Consider the following 22597-nt stretch of genomic DNA (forward strand, 5'->3'; position numbering starts at 1 on the left):
TAGAATTGGGCTGTATATATCGAGTTGAGGTGGAGTTCAAAAAAATATCCAAGGTGGTACCACCAAAACCAACAGCTGTTTATTGTGAGAAATGAAGTAATGAAGCGTATTTAATCAAGAATAAATTATATAGGCGGCCGGCGTGGTATGATGTTAGCGTGCTTCGCCTATCACACCGGGGATCCTACATCAACATCATTGAATCTTACATTTGAGTCCAGTTAGAGAACCACAAGTTGTTAATTACATTTTGTCAACTTAAGTAATACCATATTTTGCTTTATAAAAAGTTCCCTCTTTTGCTGAGTACGCTATGATTCTTGAGTTGGGCCACTGTTTCGAAACAACTCTTGTACTCTAATGGTACTCAAGCCCAAATGCTTGTTGGGTATATTCGACGGCATTTCGTACGAACGCAAATAACTGATAGGTTAACTAAAGTTTAACCCTGCCAGATCGGCCGCTTAAGTTTAGCTTATACTTCAGTTAAAGTAGACTGAAAAATTTCAGAATGAGTTTAAGCGTAGTTTAACTGACAAACTGAGTTGAACTTGTATTGAAAAACTGGGCCTTAAACTCCTTTTTTACGAAAATTATAAAAAAAAAAATCTCGAAATTCGCAATGATTTTTGACAGTTCTTTTGCGAAGGGTGTTTTATACTTTGAATTCCTTCGAACAAAGTGTGAACTTTTTTTTATAAAAGGAAGCAAATATTAAAATTGTACTTTATTAGAATAGAATTGATTAGGCTACAAAAAGTGCGTACTTGATCAAAAAAAAAAATTCAGTGAACTCAAAAGCAGTGTGCTCGCCATAAGCTATGCTAGGTGGAGAAGTGATTTTAATACGTTCCTGGCACTTTGACTACTTTTAGAATTTTCAATAAGAAGTAATTTGCAGCCACGCTTCTCGCTTTCACTCTGTCGTCAGTCTAAATAAAAAGTTAAAAATTTTCATGAAATTTATGGAGTTTTCGAATTTTTCCGAAAAACGTTTTGAGATTGGTTTGATTAGTTTCAGTTGAAAAATTTATACAAATTTTTTTCTTCAAATTTGGAAAATAAAATAAAAATGAGTTAATTGACAAAATTTCAAAAAAAAACAAAAAAAAAAAAAAAAAAATGGCGCCACTGCTATTTCACTGTTCGCTGCTGTAAGTTACTTTTAATTACGGTGACCATTTGTTTAGCGATGAAATCTTGATCTTGATTTCTTATTTGTATTCGATGTTGAAAATGTAGTTTATAGTGTTGTTATGTATAACATTGCTAATTCGTAGGATTCACTCCAAAAAAAATTACAAAATGAAATGATTTTACAAAGGAATCTTAACAGTTATAACTTTTAGAGTTTTTATTATTTCTCCCGGCAACTGTATTATTTTTTACGTTTTTTCACTTCGCTTTTTTATAGCTATTTTTGAGTTTTTTATGTAATAATTATTAACAATTATTTTAAAATTTTTTTTATTTCGATCTAAAAAAACATTTACTTGTTTAGCTTTTGGTTTGTTCTGAAAACAACAACTATTTGTGAATTTTTTGTTTCCCTCTAAAGATAACATTTATTAATTTTATTTATTTATTTCGCTTGTAAAATAATAGTAATTTTTTCAGCTTTTTCATGTAAATTTTTATTAATTTCTCATCTACTCAATAAGCCCCCTATTCCGTCTTTATTTAAAATATTTTGTGGCCCGTTATTATAGTAAAATCTTACTTACTTAATTACGCGCTTGACCGTTTAAACGGTTATGGTCGTCCAACAAGAAGCGCTAGTCGCTTCTTCTCTCTGCCAACTGGTGCCAATTGGTCACACCAAGGGAGCTTAAATCGTTTTCCATCCAGTCCTTCCTCTGCTTTCATAGGCGGGTTCCGATAGAAACACTTTGTTAGCCGGAGCATTATCTTTCATTCGCATAACATGGCCTAGCCAGCGCAGCCGCTGCGTTTTAATTCGCTGGCCTGTGTGGATGTCTGCGTATAGCTCGTACAGCTCATCATTAAATCTTCTTCGGTACTGGCCATCGCCAACGCGTATAGGTCCATAAATCTTTCGGAGAACTTTTCTCTCGAACACTCCCAGCGCCGCATCATCTGATGTTGTCATGGTCCATGCTTCTGCACCATATAGCAGGACGGTTACGATAAATGACTTGTAGAGTATGATTTTAGTTTGCCGAGAGAGGACTTTACTTTTCAATTGCTTACCTAGTCCAAAGTACCATTTATTGGCAAGAGTGATTCTTCGCTGGATTTCAGAGCTAATGTTGTTGTTAGTGGTTAATGCTGGTTCCCAAATAAACGAAGCCTTTTACTATACTATAGTAAAATCAGCCTGCATTTATGAAGCCCTTACTTGTCCTTTATCGGTGATTTGATATTTTTTGAACAAATATATTGTCATATTCAATAGTTCTCTAAAAGAAAGGGTAGAAGCTCTTGCGCAACCATCAAAGAAATAGTTGTCCAACAAATGCTTTAGCCTTTCCTGTTTTCTCATCGACCAGATACCTCTCACATCCCTTAAATACGTCGAAAAAGTGAGATTATTTGAATGTCTTTTTCACAGCTTCGTGGCTGCATGGCAGGCTTTCACATTTTCGATAGGTGGTGCAGGCTATAGCTCCTCCAACTTTCACAGAGAATTAAGTATATCGGAGTGCTCGTTAAGAACCTTCTTTGGTCATTCCCCTGTTACGTAAAGAGAGGGAGTCTTACATATACAAAAGGATAGCGCCATGAAAATTCGAACAGGTTTAGGCCAAGCTTCTCTTCCAATTAACGACGTGCTTCTTTTAAATTTTTCTGAGAATTGGCGGGACGGGCCTACATGTTTTATGCCGGCTTTGAACGGCAGCTGCAAGGCACATTAATTTTTATTGAGAAGTTTTTCTTGACAGAAATATACTCGGTGTAAGCTACCCCCGGTTAGAAAAACTTTTTAGTAATTGAAAAACCCGTTTCTTAAAATGTGATGTTACTGCGCTCAAGACTTGAACACAGGATCTTCGGTTTGTTAGGCGTAGCATGCTACTTCTGAGCGGTAGTCTAAATGTGGGGACAGTCCCTTATATGTGTCATTTATAAAAAAATGGAGGTAATGATAACAATAATCACAATCCTATAAAATCTTTTTTTTTTTATTAACAATTTAAGTCTAGTATCACTAAAATCGCTATGATTTTGGGGACTTGAAAATTACATAGCTAACAAAATCCAAAAAAAAATTATTTTGAAACTGGTTTAAGTCCACTGAAATAAAATTTTTTATTTAATATTTATTTAAAATGTATTATTATTAACTATTATCTGGAAGAAGCAATTCATAAAAAACTCTAGTTACCAACCTCTAAATTGGCTAAGGATACGTTGGATGCGATTTATAAAAAATGCACCCTATAAAATGCTTTATAAAGAATCTATGGAAGTGGATAAAGAGTTCAAAATACTTGATTTATTACCTTGTCGGGGAAGACAAAGGAACTTCAACAAAATAAAACAAGTAAGGACGGGACTGTCTTCGGCTGTGCCGAAGACTTCATACATTTCGTGAATGGGGCTGTACAATAATCTTATCCCGTTCGTAATGTCCAAATAATCGGATGTATAAGATAAGAAATATATAGTGAATAGATGTACATACCTAAACGATTTTTAAGATGAATATAAAATAAAAAATGGCAAAAAACCCCTTATCTGAACGATCGGTTGTATGGATATATATTATATATAGCTCCGATCGAAATGATTTTTACAGGAAATCTTCTATGATATATTAAAATAGATATCACTGAGTTTCACGTTTATACTTTCTAAATTGCGGCAGGAATGACCAAAATCGTCTTATCTGTACGATCGGTTGTATGGGAGATATATGTTATAGTTGTCCGATCCTACCGGATCCGACAAATGTCTAATATAGTACAAAAATACATCCTTTTGCCAAATTTCATTGAGATATCTCAAAATTTGAGGGCCTAGTTTGCGTTCAAACAGACAGACGGACATGGCTATATCAACTCAGTTCGTCGCCCTGATCAATTCGGTTTACTTAATAGTGAGTCTATCTTCTATATTTCTGAACGTTACAAACATCGGACCAAAGTTAATATACCACTTCATGTTCATGAAAGGTATAATTAACACCATTATACAAAAATGTACGTCCCATTTCAACTCCTAAGTATAAAGATATAATGGAGTTTCTAAGGTATGTACAACCTATGCACCATGAATATTTTAACAACCTCACACATAATCTAAATGAAGAGAAATAATATGGCAAAGTCTTCAATACTATCCTTAATAAATAAATGAATGTAAATTTAATTTTTTAATAAATTAATTAATGTTTATTTTTAAAAATATTTTTTTAATTACATAAATAAAAATCTGTATCTAACTTGAAAACTTCCCTATTTATTTTAAAGCTATTACATTCATCTACATCAAAGATAAAATATTTACAATTTCTATTATTTAATTTCTTAAAAATAAGTGGACTTATTCCTTTTCACAACCTTTTCCCTTTCACAAACAAAAAAGTAATTTTATTAATTTTGAAAGTGGTTTAAGTCCATTTTAGGTTCTGAAACACAGCTTATTTTTATATATAAAATATATATTGTGACGAATATTAGTAACACTAAGTGATACTCACATCACTAATCTGATACTAACGTCCCGATTCTGAGCGTTACCGGTAAAATAGTACCCAGAACATTATGTAACCGAATATCGTTACCAGTTCTTTTATCCGCGATTCTGGCCCAAGTGGTAACGCTGTCATCACCAAAGAACTCACCAGTGTCTGTGAAGAAATTTGAAAGGTAGTTGTCTTCGCTTTTACGGTTGTCACTTTGGTCCATTTGGACCAAAAATGGTCCCTTCCAACCCCATTTGATCCGCTGGTCCCTTTTCTTCAATTTTGGTCCTTTTTAGGCAGTAGCCACGATTGGTACTTTTCTTTCTTTTTCACTCAGGTAAAAATTCACAATATTGCCCAAAAATTCGCCACACTTTCGTGAGCGCCCATGTAATTTTGAATTTACTTCAATGGAACTCTCACCATAAAAAAAAAATGCTCAGTCAATAAAATGTACCAGAACAATAACATTTCACCTAGGATATAATTTATGCCAGGCATTAAAAAGAACAGTTTGGCAAACACATTGTCGTTAATTGTTGATGAAAGAACCGACAAATCAAAAAAAAATCTTGTTTTATAATATTAATAACGGCTAGATATTTCGATCGGTTATACAACAGTATGTAAAATATATGAAACTAAAAATTGCTTCTCGCCTAGCATAGCTTACAGCCAGCTCTCTACCGTGAGCCTAACACTTTCAAAACTTATACAAATAAATTCTATGCATTATTTCTCGTTTGGCACGTTGATATTTAAATCTTTCTAACCCAGCTCAATGAGTTTAAGGAATTCCAGGACTATTGTGGTGTTAAGCCACGCAAGGTAATTGAAAATTAAGTATCTTGGCACAAGAAATATTTTAACTCGAAGACAGAAGGAAGCAAATGCAAAAGAGATTTGATTTCGGAACACATTTTTTGTATAAAATTATTAAAATTTTTCCCATAGGTGCTAGCAGAACCCCTGAGGCCTGGGATCAAAACTCACACTTACTGAATCTAGACTCTGATATAAAGTTTAAACGTTAAGGGAAAAAGTAAGCATCTATAAAAATAGCACTAACAAAATTGCCTAGTTTCATTTATGATTTACTGAGTTTTCCACATACATAGTTCGGCAAGACCAGAACGCAAATTTTGAACCGTTTCTTACTAAAACCTAACTGCAGTATATATTTTATTTCGTTGCAATCAACAACAATTCGAGAACCAAGAATAAAAAAAATAAATGTAAGGCGCGATAACCTCCGAAGAGATCTAAGGCCGAGCTTCTCTTCCAATTTGCGTCGTGCTCCTCTTGATTTTTCCCTACAAATTGGCCGGACGGGACCTACATGTTTTATGCCGACTCCGAACGGCATCTGCAAGGCAGATGAGTTTTCACTGAGAGCTTTTCATGGCAGAAATACAATCGGAGCGCTTGCCAGACCCTGCCGAGGGGCGACCCCGCTTAGAAAAATTTTCTTCTAATTGAAAAATCTTATTTCTAAAATTTTGATGTTGCTTTGCCCGGGAGTTGAACCCAGGGCATACGGTGTGATAGGCGGAGCACGCTACCATCACACCACGGTGGCCAACCAAGAGCTTTGTGACCAAAACTAGGTTCACAACGTTTGCTTGGTGAAAGACATAGACTTATCCTATGTCAAAATATAGTACCATTTTTGGTTGCATGCACATATATTTGTTTGTTCAGCTTGAATTAAAGGAAAGTCTTCACTATGTTTAGTAACATTTTATATAGAAACATCCTAAAATTTTGTATTTTATACTAATAAAATAAAACAAAAATTTGGTCCCTTGTTCGATGAATTTTGGTCCCAAATGAAAACATGGTGTGGCAACCGTATTCGCTTTACCGAAAATGTCTCACTTGTAGATACGAGGTTAACGAATAAATGGGACGATGTGTATGTATATGCATATTATGCATGATCAGTTTCTATATAGGTATATTGTAATTTATTCTGTGAAAGTACATAATGTAAACAAATATGTATAGCAAGAGGCAACACTTTTTTACTATTATCTTCACTTATTTGAGCTTACAATTCTTTATTTTTCAGTTTTGCCTTTTTCTAAACAACAGCTGTTGTGTGGTTATTTCGATGTAACCACCTACTTTTGGGGTAAAAAATTATCTGGCTATTTTCGCGGGTAGAATACCAAAAGGGTGTAAAAGTTGCCGCATGATTTCGTTACCGTGGTGAAGAATGTTGTTACCACACTAGAATCGGGGCGTAAGTAAATAAAACTACAACAACAATAAAACAAGCTGCCACACTTGTATGTACGTAAACAAATTAATCATCATGTACACACAAACATACAAGCAGCAGAGAGATACTCACAAACGCATGTCATCACCAGCTACTACTTCGCTCACGTATACACACGCATATGGTTACACACTACAAATACACGCGCGTATGGCTGGTGCCTAGGTAGAGGATTCTAGAAGAAGAAACGTCTAGACATTTGGGCAGAGAGTATAAAAGCAGCAGAAGCTGAGTAGTCCGTAATCAGTTTGATTTCAACACGCTATCAGTTGCGAAGTACTTTCAAAGTAGTCTAAAAAAGACCATTTTGTAATACAGAATATTGGAGTGTTTTATTCAACAGTTTAGCGATACGAACGTAAGCAGAAGGTTGCAAATAAACGCAATTTCCCTATATATATAATATATACTATAGTAAAGTTGACAAAACGTATTACGTTATATATTCTAACATGTTTAAGGTCACAAAGCCATAAAAGAAAATTAATAATACTTAACAATATTTTTGAAACAAATCAAACACAAACCCTTAAATATCTCAATATAAAAAAAACTGGACTTAAACCACTTTCAAAATAAACGACTCATATATGATTCGTGACAAAATTTAATTAATTTTTTTTACTTCGTTACAAAGTGCAATTTAGATTACGTTTATCATTAACTTATTTAACGATTCTCACACCCATAGTATAAGAATTAAGGTAATTCCTTTGCAAGTTTTCGGCTTTTCATATTAACTACCTGACAATTAAGCAGGTTATAACACTTCGTTGAACCATCTCAGCAAAAAAAAAAATCTTTCATATTTTTATTGGTTCGAAAAGTTATTGCAAATTTTGCGCGCTTAAAAATTCGGAAGGTTTGCGAAGAAAAATTGGTAATATAATAAAAATTAGCCGTGGTTTATTTAATTAAGGTATATATATGTGAATGGATGGTATTGGTTATAGGTATTCTTACAAGCATTAAGTCTAAGATAGTAGGGCTTTAGGGCCACTATCAACAGCAATCAGGCCGAGGTACCGTCAGTAGCGGTCGACTTGCCTGAAGGCTGTTTCCTATTTTCATATCGACACCTTCACCTTTGACTTCTTTAAATCTCTGAACATCAACGGCTGCAAACGTGCTTCACACACGCTTTTGACATTTCCTTACTAAAAGAAACCCAGCAAGAATATAATGGTTAAACGACTTATAATAACTTAATTAACATACCAGAGTCATAAATACTTAGCAGTTGCCAATAGTTTTTTAAAGCCAAACTGACAATTCTGCCAGAAGAAACTTTGTATTTTTTTATTATAATTTTTTTTCTTTTCTTATATTACTATTGTTTTTTTTTTATAAATAACGTCAGTGCATATTCTTGCGATGGATTTGTCTACTGGCAGTCGATTCTTGCGAAAAGGTTAAGCGAAACGCGAATGAAGCCAATGGAAACGCTTTAAAATTACTTATTTTGTAAATTCGCATTTGAGGCCAGTGTAATGGAAATATTAAACAAAGTGCTAAAGATACTTAATGCTTTTGGTAAAAAAATTTTGTAAAAAATACCCAAAATTAACCTCTCCTATGTATATTGGATGGGCAGCGCTATGCTAAATTTTGGCATCACAACAAACTTTTATAATCTGCCCCCTCATAATGATAATGGAATTACCTTCTTTTTGATAACATGCTCACACCTATATAAATAAACCGATTGAAAAAAAATCATTCCACTAAAGTTTTTTTTTAGCATATAAACATGTTTAGATATATATTGAAAACTTTGATCTTATATACTTTGGCTGCTGTTTCCTGTGCCCAAAATATAAGCACAACTCTGACCACGGTAAGAACAAAACTCAACTAAAGCCATGAATTATTGGAATTCCATAAATAAATAAATAAATAAAAATTACTTACTGCAGCCTTTTATTATACGAAAGCATGGATATCCCATAGAGGAGCATACGGTTCAGACATCCGATGGTTACATACTAACAATGCATCGCATACTTTATTCACCAAAATTGAACCACAGCGAACACCAACGTCTTGTCGCGTTTCTAAAGCACGGTATAATTTGTGCTTCCAGTGTTTGGGTGCTCAATGGCCCAGGTCGTAGCCTTGCCTATATACTTTCCGATGCTGGCTATGATGTTTGGATGGGTAATGCAAGAGGAAATTTATATTCTAAGAATCACTCCACTTTGAGTCCACTTTCACAACTGTTTTGGAACTTTGGTTTGAATGAGATTAGTATTTATGATCAACCCGCAATGATTGATTATGCGCTCAAGGTGACTGGTGAGCAGCAAGTGCGTTTTATTGGTCATTCACAAGGCACCACAACATTTCTTATATTAAATTCATCGCTGCCTAACTTAGTAAAAGATCGTATTCGTTCGGTACATTTATTGGCACCAATCGTTTATTTAACGAATTCGCAAAGTCCTATTTAGAAATATCTTGCTCCCATAATTGGTGTCCCAAATCCAACTGTTGAAATTACAGGAAGCTACGAATTTTTGCTCAGCTATAGAGCATTCCAATTATTTACCGCAGAAATATGTAGAGATGGATTAATACTTCAATCTGCATGCTCTGATATTTTATTCCTTATTGCTGGTGATCGTTCTCATTATCTCAATACGGTAATAATTGAAAACTCAAGCACATTTTACTTAAGACTACCTAGTACCTTCAATATGTACTACAACACACCTACATTTCATTCTAGACACAATTGCCTGAAATAACTGGAATCATTCCTGCCGGCGCTTCGCTGAATCAATTTCTGCATTACGCACAAATACACAACTCTGGGAAATTTCGCCAGTTTGGTTATGGGCCATTAAGAAACATGATAAAATATAACCGCATCTCGCCACCAAACTATAATTTAACAAATTTCGAGGTTCCAACATATTTGATTTACAGTGATAATGATATTTCAGCAAATCTTATTGACGTAGAGCGGTTTATCGATACTTCCAGTGGGTCATTAGGCTTTAAAGGTTCCTACAGAGTGCCGTTGACCAAATGGAATCATCTTGATTTCTTATTTGGATTGGGTGTTGAAAATGTAGTTTATAGTGTTGTTATGGATAATATTGCTAATTCCTAGGATTTACTCAAAACATAATTCTATAAAATCTTCTTCATTTTAAAGTTTTATGTGCCCCGTTATTGTAATAAAATGTGTTTCCTTTCATGAAGCCCTTATTCATCCTCGACCGTTGCTTTGATGTTTTTTGTGCCAAGATAATGCCTCGGTCAACGCTTATTCAAAAAAAAAAAAAGGAAGAAGTCCAAGCGTAACCTTGATATCAAGAAAATAATTTTTCAACAGAAAATTCAGTGATTGCTCTGTACTCATCGTCCAGCTACCATGCACAACGCTGAAGTACCTCAAGCGGCCAGATTCTTTAAATGTATTTTTCAGATATTCGCGGGTTATTTGCAGCCTTCCACGTTTTCGCAGCTGCTTCTTTAAGTCCCCAAACTAACCTTGTGGATCTTCCAGTCCAAGGGTAATTTACTCCTCCTGACTCCAATGAAGAGCAACCTTCTAAAGACTTTTAAAGTCCTCGCGAGATTTCGCTTACCAAGGAGGCTTGGGCTTCCCCCTATACTTTTTCATTGGGCAGAACTTTTGAAAAGTGTTGTTGCATGCCAATGTGAGGTTTCTTTCTGGGCCATATACCGAAGTTTTGGGCAAGTTCAAACTCACGGCAGGCGTCTACTACTCAAACTTCAAACAAAATAGCGCTCAAATAAAGCAGTGAGGGATTTTTAAAATATAATTTATGGGGAAGTACATCATTCACAGAGAACAGGGTATCGGATTGCTCGATAAGAACCTTCTCGAGTCATCGTACTGTCACTTATACAGAGTGGCGCTTACACAATAAAAGTAAATAATCACTTACCCCCTTCTCTGCCTTGCTTCGGTAGTGATGTTTGCGAAGATTACACGTGACGGTCCCATTTTTCTCCATTGGGCGTATACGCCAAAGCCAATTAATATTATCGTCCACCGCTTGAGGCTTCTTTTCCTTCTTGACAAACACTAAGGGGCCAATTTTACACCAATAGATTATATTTGCCCTTGGGCTTGAGAAGCGCAATAAAGAACCTTATGGTTTTCCGCAAGTCGAAAGTCAATCTTCTGTTACAAATATCAACGTATCGCGCACACATGCACTGGCTCTGGCGACCCTAAATTTTTACATGCAACTAGGGGATGGGGGACGGGATTACCGAGAAGGTTCAATGTGGTCATATTAAAGCATTCTCGCGATGGCCAGATTAGTATCTTAAGGGTATTACCAAAATGCAACGAATCTATATCCGGCAAAGGACAATCAACATCGCAAAAACTTATAGCATTAACTAATGAGTTTTAATATTCCCAGGGTCCATTGTTGAAAAACAAGCTTTTAACCTATTTATGACATTTTTACTGTATTTTTTTATATTCCATTATTATTATTATTTTTATTTTTATTTATTTTTTTTCGCACAAAAAAATTCCCATAGCTAATCACATCACGATCGGCATGCTGAAGTTGGTAGGGTCATTGTCAAACATGCCGAAGGTTCTGTGCTCGAAATCCACGGCTATCCATTAATATCAATCAAAGCTGTTTCCAGCCTCGATCGACTCTAGGCAGTAATCCAAAAAAAATATTTGGCGTGCATCTGTAAATTCCACGAATTTTATCTAGTAATTGAAGAAGAATTGAAAGAAATTCTGATAAGCTGTACCTTAAAATAGTCCGAGCTAAATTCGTGCCATATTATTTTTATATTGTTTATTAGTTTTTTACGCCCTTATCATTAATGCCATGCGATCGGGTCAAAATGACACATCATTTCGATAGATTTTTATTTTGCCATAAAGGTTTTTGTTTGCTTCCCTATTAGCTGTTGCTACTTAAGTGCCTACACTCACTACATTGTACATATGTATATTTGAATTATAAATTTAATTGTATTGAGGGTGTTTTTATACCCAGCTGTACTTGTACAGAGGTTATTATAACTTTTATTGGATAACGGTTGGTTGTACAGGTATAAAGGAATCGAGATAGATATAGACTTCCATATATCAAAATTATCAGTATCGAGCCATGTCCGTCCGTCCGTCCGCCCGTTAACACGATAACTTGAGTAAATATTGGGAGATCTTCACCAAATTTGGTACACGAGCTTATCTGGACCCAGAATATATTGCTATTGAAAATATGCGAAATCGGATAATAACCACGCCCACTTTTTATATATAACATTTTGGAAAACACAAAAAACCTGATTATTTAATAAATAATTGACCTAGAATGTTGAAATTTGATGTGAGACTGAATTGAGACTCTTGATAAAAATTTGGAAAAAATTTTTTAAATGGGCGTGGCACCGCCCACTTGTGATAAAATCAATTTTAAAAATATTATTAATCATAAATCAAAAATCGGTAAACCTATCGTAACAAAATTCGGAAGAGAGGTTGCCTTTAAGGAATGCAATGAAGAAAAATTAACGAAATCGGTTAAGGACCACACCCACTTTTATATAAAAGATTTATAAAAGGGTCCTGTACGAATAAAATAAGCTATATCTTTGCAAAAAAGAGCTTTATATCAATTGTATTTCATTTCCCAAGTGGATTTATAACAATAAATAGGAAAAATTTGAAATTTTAAAAAATGGGCGTGGCACCGCCCCTTTTATGACTAAGCAATTTTCTATAACTCGATGAAGAATTAGTTCAGAATAGAACCATATGTATATGTATTATGGCGCAGCCTTATAACGCGATTAAGCACACAAAACAAGCAACAATAGCATTTGAAGTGTACAGCTGGGTATGTAATGTTCGTTTTCACTCGAACTTAGACTCTTACCTGTTTGTTTTTTTTTTTTTTTTTTTTTTTTTTTTTGGTTTTTTTTACTAAACTTGTGCATCCGGAGCTTATTTTTCAAATGACGGTTATATGCCCGAATATTCTTCATTCTTGGTTTTTTTTTTTTCTGTTATTCCAATTGATAACAATATTTTTTAGTTTGCAATTGCATAAGCGCGAAATTCAGTTGAAAATCCGCCAGTCGGTGTGGCGCTCAGGTTATTTATATATGTATATTTAACTATGTATTATATATAAACGTATTTATATACATACATATGTATAAGCATGTGCTTATACATATCAACGCGCCATGCGAAAAATCACTTTCTAAGTGGTTTGCAAAGAAGTTGTATGTGTATTTTGAAAGTGTAACTTTTCATATGGCACGTCGATATGTTGATGTCACATTTCCAAAAAGATGCAATTATTACTAAGCGCTGTATATTTACGCACGGCGATCGTCTTGGTGTGGTGGTACGTTAGAGAATTTTTAAAAAGTGGGAAGGGGGGAGGGGGGCGCAGAAAGTTAAACAGCCTAGGCAAATACCTCAAGTCCGGCCCTGTTAATCATAAATCAAAAGTCGTTAACCTATCGTAACAAAATTCGGCAGAGAGGTTGCCTTTACTATAAGGAATGCTTTGAAGAAAAATTAACGAAATCGGTTAAGGACCACGCCCGCTTTTATATAAAATTTTTTTAAAAGGGTCGTGGACGAATAAAATAAGCTATATCATAGCAAAAAAGAGCTTTGTATCAATGGTATTTCATTTCCCAAGTGGATTTATAACAAAAAACTTCAAATTTTAAAAAATAGGCGTGGCACCGCCCCTTTTATGACTAAGCATTTTTCTGTGTCGGGAGCCATAACTCGAAGAAAAATTTACATATCGTAATGAAATTGTCGTTATAGCAGAAAATATTTCTAGTAAAAATGGACGGGATCGGTTAAAGACCACGGCAACTTAGATATAAAACAAGTTTAAAAGGGTTGTAGACTAGAATAATAAGCTATAAAAAATAAAAAAAATTGAGTTGAATCAATTTCACTTATCAAGTTTCACTGTAAGAGGAAATGAGGAGACATTTATTTTTCTTTTAAATGGGCGGTGCCACGTGTTATGTAGAAAAGTAATTTATCTGAAATGAAATGTACAATTGAAGCTCACGCTGAGTATATAATGTTCGGTTACACCCGAATTTAGACACATTTACTTGTTTATTCAAATAATAATAGAAGGTATTGTACGAAATATTTATTCAAGTTGTGACGTGAACAACGTTTTTATTGCCTGGAGTACTTATAACTGGGAACGCTTTCATCATACTCCAAACTTTCTAAATAATTTGCTTACTAACATTTTTCATAAATTAACATACTTGTGTACATATGTATGTTTGTATATTGTAATACATAATACAAATTTTTTTCAATACTTGTATGGAAACTATTTACATACATATGTATATATCTTGTGCTGATGTGAAGTTTATATTGGAAATTGGTTTTGCCATAAACAAATCTTATCATACATACATACATGCAAACAGATGTCCATAGACTTCTGACTAACGTCGCATATCTCTTTGATATTGTAGTTTTTATAGTCAATAACATGATAACATTAGTACTTAAGCGTACCGCATATAGCACAATTAAGCACTTCATTTGGCAGGAGTAACCAGGGCTGAAACTGTTATTCCTTTTATAATATAATTCCTTGCAAAACTATTAATTTTGGACTTTAAATATATTTCGATTAAGATAAATATTATTTTCGGATTTTTATTTTTTGAGTCCGATAGAACTAGTTAAACTCGGACTTTTAAAAATAAAAGTCCGGAAAGAAAAGTTAAATCCGAAATAGAAAGAAGAAGTTTTAAATAAAAATACAGATTTTACTTTTATGGAAAAAGTTCGAAAATTAAAAAGGATGCATGATTCGACATGATATTGCTATAGGGATACCTGGGAACTCAAACATTTTCACCTAGGACAATTTTTTGACCAGGACTTTTTCGACTCCGAAAAAAAATAATTATTATTTTCCGTCCCTGGGAGTAACACATACGTATAAACATACATATATGGATACTTACCTAAATATTTGTTTTAGGTTTTTGTCTCAACAAACAATGGGTGATCCTCAATGGCGCCGAAATAAAGTAAAATAAGAAAACTTTAAAAAAATTTTAAATTTTTGGATAGGAAAGTTAAAGAACCAATTAATTTTGGAACCTGTAAATTAAAGAAATTTCAAATCAATTTAAAATTAGATTAGCAGACAAAATTTTTTTAATTTAAATACCTACCTACGCGTTTCGACGCTTCTTCAGGGAGTCTAGAATGTGTATTTGTTTAAAATCGAACAAGTGTGTAAAAATTTACTATCTTGTCATATTATTGCTCTAATCTTTTTAACTTACATAGTAAAGAACATCTGCAACTGCCGTGGTCGAGTGCTCGCCTACCACACCGAAGGTCTTGACTTTAAGTCGCGGGAAAATCAACATCAAAATACTTTATAAAAATGTTTTCTAAGCGATATACTTTTTGGCAAACACTCTAAGTGTACTTTTGGCATGCGGATGCTCTACGACGTTATTATTATTATAATAGTAAAAATCGTCTGGATACCATGAAAATATTTACATACATCCTTTTCAAAGAGCACAATGCTTAAGAACTTTGCAACGTTATGCTGAAATTTTTTGTTGTATAATATTATTATCATTCCAATTTAAAATTGTAAACAATACCGGTTTATGTCCGCACACTTCAGCTCTTTTTATAAAATTCTAAATATAGGCATTTATATTGTTGTTATTGATGATTGTACTTTTGAGGCCAATGAATTTTGAAAGAATTATCACAACAACGCAAAGGGTAACAAAATAAAATCAAAATTCACTCAGGGGAAAGGCCATGGTCTACAGGCTGGGACAACATTAAATTAAGAATGCAAAACAACTTTGTTTTTATTGGTCGCGTTTCAGAAATACTCAATGTAAGTATTTATATATTTACTAGGCAAAATTTGGCCTATCTGCATACATTTTAATAAGCTTTTTCCGTCTAACTCTGCCCTACTTTTTCCTAATCTTTTTATTCACTTCTCCCTCCGTCTTTTTCACTTCATCTCCATCTTCGTCTCATTCTACCTCTTTCTCAGTCTCCTTCTCTCTTTTCTCTTCTCTCAAGTTTTCTCCTTCTTCTTCATCTCTTATTGCCAGTCCCAGAGGGTGGTATGTATTTTGTTCCAGTCCCATTCCGAGTCCCGGTCCCACTCCGAGTCTCAGTCTCAGTCCCAGTCCTAGTCCTAATCCCAGTCCCAGTCCGTCTCTGGTATACTTCCCGGAAAAAAGCATCGAAAATACTAATATAGGCAAATTTATATACGAAATTTTAGGGAAATCGAATAGGACGTATGTAAATAAGTATGTGGGTATTATTAATTCTTGTCTTTATTTCGGCTTCGCATGTATATTTATCAGCTTTGCTTTGCTTTGGCCTATATCTCGAGACCGTAGTCACCCAGCAGTGTAAAACTTACTCTGTACTAAAGCATACATCAACAGCTTCAATTTGATACCCACAATGTAAAAACACATTCTAGTATCATCCGGGTCCACGTTTTGGGCTATATCTCGAGACCCTAGTCTCCCTGTTGTATGAAAATTACCCTGCACTATAGCACTCATCAGCAGCTTTCATTTGATATCCATATTGTATAAACACATGCTAGGGGTACCCGGTCCACGTTTTGGGCTATATCTCGAGACCCAAGCCTCCCAGTTGTATGAAGATTATCCTGTACAACAGCACTAATCAACAGCTTTCATTTGATATCCATATTGTATAAACACATTCTAGGGGTACCGGGTCCACGTTTTGGGCTATATCTCGAGACCCTAGCCTCCCAGTTGTATGAAAATTATCCTGTACTATATCACTCATCAACAGCTTTCATTTGATATACATATTGTATAAACACATTCTAGGGGTACCCTTTTCCACGTTTTGGGATATATCTCGAGACCCTAGCCTCCCAGTTGTATGAAAATTATCGTGTACTATAGCACTCATCAACAGATTTCATTTGATATCCATATTGTATAAGCACATTCTAGGGGTACCCTTTTCCACGTTTTGGGATATATCTCGAGACCCTAGCCTCCCAGTTGTAAGAAAATTATCCTGTACTATAGCACTCATCAGCAGCTTTCATTTGATATCCATATTGCATAAACACATTCTAGGGGTACCCGGTCCACGTTTTGAGCTATATCTCGAGACCCTAGCCTCCCAGTTGTATGAAAATTATCCTGTACTATAGCACCCATCAACAGTTTTCATTTGATATCCATATTGTATAAACACATTCTAGGGGTATCCGGGTCCACGTTTTGGGCTATCTCTCGAGACCCTAGCCTCCCAGTTGTATGCAAATTATCCTGTCCTATAGCACTCATCAACAGCTTTCATTTGATATCCATATTGTATAAACACATTCTAGGGGTACCCGGTCCACGTTTTGGGCTATATCTCGAGACCCCAGCCTCCCAGTTGTAAGAAAATTATCCTGTACTATAGCACTCATCAGCAGCTTTCATTTGATATCCATATTGTATAAACACATTCTAGGGATACCCGGGTCCACGTTTTGTGCTATATCTCGAGACCCTAGCCTCCCAGTTGTATGAAAATTATCCTGTACTATAGCACTCATCAACGGCTTTCATTTGAATACCATATTGCATAAACACATTCTAGGGGTACCCGGTCCACGTTTTGGGCTATATCTCGAGACCCTAGCCTCCCAGTTGTAAGAAAATTATCCTGTACTATAGCACTCATCAGCAGCTTTCATTTGATATCCATATTGTATAAACACATTCTAGGGGTACCCGGTCCACGTTTTGAGCTATATCTCGAGACCCTAGCCTCCCAGTTGTATGAAAATTATCCTGTACTATAGCACCCATCAACAGTTTTCATTTGATATCCATATTGTATAAACACATTCTAGGGGTATCCGGGTCCACGTTTTGGGCTATCTCTCGAGAACTTGCCTACCAGTTGTATGCAAATTATCCTGTCCTATAGCACTCATCAACAGCTTTCATTTGATATCCATATTGTATAAACACATTCTAGGGGTACCCGGTCCACGTTTTGGGCTATATCTCGAGACCCTAGCCTCCCAGTTGTAAGAAAATTATCCTGTACTATAGCACTCATCAGCAGCTTTCATTTGATATCCATATTGTATAAACACATTCTAGGGATACCCGGGTCCACGTTTTGTGCTATATCTCGAGACCCTAGCCTCCCAGTTGTATGAAAATTATCCTGTACTATAGCACTCATCAACGGCTTTCATTTGAATACCATATTGCATAAACACATTCTAGGGGTACCCGGTCCACCTTTTGGGCTATATCTCGAGACCCTAGCCTCCCAGCTGTAAGAAAATTATCCTGTACTATAGCACCCATCAACAGTTTTCATTTGATATCCATATTATATAAACACATTCTAGGGGTATCCGGGTCCGCGTTTTGGGCTATCTCTCGAGACCCTAGCCTCCCAGTTGTATGCAAATTATCCTGTCCTATAGCACTCATCAACAGCTTTCATTTGATATCCATATTGTATAAACACATTCTAAGGGTACCCGGGTACACGCTTTGGGCTATATCTCGAGACCCTAGCTTCCCAGTTGTATGAAAATTATCCTGTATTATAGCACTCATCAACAGCTTTCATTTGATATCCATATTGTATAAACACATTCTAGGGGTACCCGGTCCACGTTTTGGGCTATATCTCGAGACCCTAGCCTCCCAGTTGTAAGAAAATTATCCTGTACTATAGCACTCATCAGCAGCTTTCATTTGATATCCATATTGTATAAACACATTCTAGGGATACCCGGGTCCACGTTTTGTGCTATATCTCGAGACTCTAGCCTCCCAGTTGTAAGAAAATTATCCTGTACTATAGCACTCATCAACAGCTTTCATTTGATATCCATATTGTATAAACACATTCTAAGGGTACCCGGGTACACGCTTTGGGCTATATCTCGAGACCCTAGCTTCCCAGTTGTATGAAAATTATCCTGTATTATAGCACTCATCAACAGCTTTCATTTTATATCCATATTGTATAAACACATTCTAGGGATACCCGGGTCCACGTTTTGGGCTATATCTCGAGACCCTAGCCTCCCAGTTGTATGAAAATTATCCTGTACTATAGCACTCATCAGCAGCTTTCATTTGATATCCATATTGTATAAACACATTCTAGGGGTACCCGGTCCACGTTTTGGGCTATATCTCGAGACCCTAGCCTCCCAGTTGTAAGAAAATTATCCTGTACTATAGCACTCATCAGCAGCTTTCATTTGATATCCATATTGTATAAACACATTCTAGGGATACCCGGGTCCACGTTTTGTGCTATATCTCGAGACTCTAGCCTCCCAGTTGTAAGAAAATTATCCTGTACTATAGCACTCATCAACAGCTTTCATTTGATATCCATATTGTATAAACACATTCTAAGGGTACCCGGGTACACGCTTTGGGCTATATCTCGAGACCCTAGCTTCCCAGTTGTATGAAAATTATCCTGTATTATAGCACTCATCAACAGCTTTCATTTTATATCCATATTGTATAAACACATTCTAGGGATACCCGGGTCCACGTTTTGGGCTATATCTCGAGACCCTAGCCTCCCAGTTGTAAGAAAATTATCCTGTACTATAGCACTCATCAGCAGCTTTCATTTGATATCCATATTGTATAAACACATTCTAGGGATACCCGGGTCCACGTTTTGTGCTATATCTCGAGACTCTAGCCTCCCAGTTGTAAGAAAATTATCCTGTACTATAGCACTCATCAACAGCTTTCATTTGATATCCATATTGTATAAACACATTCTAAGGGTACCCGGGTACACGCTTTGGGCTATATCTCGAGACCCTAGCTTCCCAGTTGTATGAAAATTATCCTGTACTATAGCACTCATCAGCAGCTTTCATTTGATATCCATATTGTATAAACACATTCTAGGGATACCCGGGTCCACGTTTTGTGCTATATCTCGAGACTCTAGCCTCCCAGTTGTAAGAAAATTATCCTGTACTATAGCACTCATCAACAGCTTTCATTTGATATCCATATTGTATAAACACATTCTAAGGGTACCCGGGTACACGCTTTGGGCTATATCTCGAGACCCTAGCTTCCCAGTTGTATGAAAATTATCCTGTATTATAGCACTCATCAACAGCTTTCATTTTATATCCATATTGTATAAACACATTCTAGGGGTATCCGGGTCCACGTTTTGGGCTATCTCTCGAGACCCTAGCCTCCCAGTTATATGCAAATTATCCTGTCCTATAGCACTCATCAACAGCTTTCATTTGATATCCATATTGTATAAACATATTCTAAGGGTACCCGGGTACACGCTTTGGGCTATATCTCGAGACCCTAGCTTCCCAGTTGTATGAAAATTATGCTGTATTATAGCAATCATCAACAGCTTTCATTTGATATCCATTTTGTATAAACACATTCTAGGGATACCCGGGTCCACGTTTTGGGCTATATCTCGAGACCCTAGCCTCCCAGTTGTATGAAAATTATCCTGTACTATAGCACTCATCAATGGATTTTATTTGATATCCATATTGTATAAACACATTCTAAGGGTATCCGAGTCCACGTTTTGGGCTATCTCTCGAGACCCTAGCCTCCCAGTTGTATGAAAATCATCCTGTACTATAGCACTCATCAACAGCTTTCATTTGATATCCCTATTGTATAAACACATTCTAGGGGTATCCGGGTCCACGTTTTGGGCTATCTCTCGAGACCCTAGCCTCCCAGTTGTATGAAAATTATCCTGTACTATAGCACTCATCAACAGCTTTCATTTTATATCCATATTGTATAAACACATTCTAGGGATACCCGGGTCCACGTTTTGGGCTATATCTCGAGACCCTAGCCTCCCAGTTGTATGAAAATTATCCTGTACTATAGCACTCATCAATAGATTTCATTTGATATCCATATTGCATAAACACATTCTAGGGGTATCCGGGTCCACGTTTTGGGCTATCTCTCGAGACCCTAGCCTCCCAGTTGTATGAAAATTATGCTGTACTATAGCACTCACCAACAGCTTTCATTTGATATCCATATTGTATAAACATATTCTAAGGGTACCCGGGTACACGCTTCGGGCTATATCTCGAGACCCTAGCTTCACAGTTGTATGAAAATTATGCTGTATTATAGCACTCATCAACAGCTTTCATTTTATATCCATATTGTATAAACACATTCTAGGGATACCCGGGTCCACGTTTTGGGCTATATCTCGAGACCCTAGCCTCCCAGTTGTATGAAAATTATCCTGTACTATAGCACTCATCAACGGCTTTCATTAGATATCCATATTGCACAAACACATTCTAGGGGTACCCGGGTACACGCTTTGGGCTATATCTCGAGACCCTAGCTTCCCAGTTGTATGAAAATTATGCCGTATTATAGCACTCATCAACAGCTTTCATTTTATATCCATATTGTATAAACACATTCTAGGGATACCCGGGTCCACGTTTTGGGCTATATCTCGAGACCCTAGCCTCCCAGTTGTATGAGAATTATCCTGTAGTATAGCACTCATCAACGGCTTTCATTTGTTATCCATATTGCATAAACACATTCTAGGGGTACCCGAGTCCACGTTTTGATCTCAAGACCCTAGGCACGTAGGGAAAAAAAGGTAGACGTTGGCCGATTCTCAGACCTGCCCAATATGCTCACAAAATTTCACGAGAATCGGTTCAGCCGTTTCGGAGGAGTTAAGCTTCTAACACCGTGACAGAAGAATTTTATATATGTATTAGATTTTTTTGTAGGTATGTGCTCTCTGGTTTTATAAAGTTTAATCAATTAGCCAATCAAAAGCCCACAAGAAAATTATTTGCCAGCTTATTAGATGTTTTCTACTTAACTGATGTGTGTATAAATACATACATACTAGAGATATACGCCGCCAATAAACGCCGCCGCCGCCGCCGATTTGGGTCGTTATTCGCACGCCGCCGCCGAATGTCAAAAATATCGGCGGCGGCGGCGGCGTCCGGCGCGTTACTATATTTTCTACTCGTTTAAGACTGTTTAGGCCATTTATTGTTCATGTCGAAAATTTGTCGGATATGGTCGAAAATGGTATCAAGGGATGCGCATCACTGCTAGTTATAAGAAACTAATTGCGAAATTTAACTCTTTCTAACTGTTCAAAAGTTATTTTAAAAAAACAGGCGCTTTCGATGTCAGCTTAACACCGCCTTTGCATCATCCAATTCACCAAGTTATTAAAACAAAACACCAAAAGAAAAGTTATATAATAAATGTATATGCTCAGTTTGCATTTTTTTTTGTTTTCAAAAAATTAATAATGAATAATGAATTCAAATAAAATGACGTAAGGCGAACATGTGTTCAAATTTTTCTCAGGTTGTTAAAAAAAGCAAATTACCCAAAAAAGGTGCCGATGTTTTAAAGAATTTTATATTGCGATTGGCGGAAAGAATAAGCTAAATCAGTGAGGCAAAATACCTATCCAAAACTAGTCCCTTGGAGTGAATCACATTGGTTATGGCCTATCAACCAAGTTTAAATATGACTTACACGTTACGGCTCCTTTTACAAATGTGAATACGTAGGCA

At 35.9% G+C, this 22597-nt stretch overlaps 1 protein-coding gene and 1 pseudogene across 1 annotated transcript in view; both read left to right on the forward strand.

Moving 5' to 3' along the window:
• The window catches only part of LOC137240489 (lipase 3-like), a 31024-nt pseudogene extending 20977 nt beyond the window's left edge, over positions 1-10047 (forward strand).
• The window catches only part of CCHa2 (CCHamide-2), an 85810-nt gene that overhangs the window by 26554 nt on the left and 36659 nt on the right, over positions 1-22597 (forward strand). The window lies entirely within an intron of this gene.

The sequence above is a fragment of the Eurosta solidaginis genome, chromosome 1 (genome assembly GCF_040869045.1).
Source record: "Eurosta solidaginis isolate ZX-2024a chromosome 1, ASM4086904v1, whole genome shotgun sequence".
Lineage (NCBI taxonomy): Eukaryota > Metazoa > Arthropoda > Insecta > Diptera > Tephritidae > Eurosta > Eurosta solidaginis.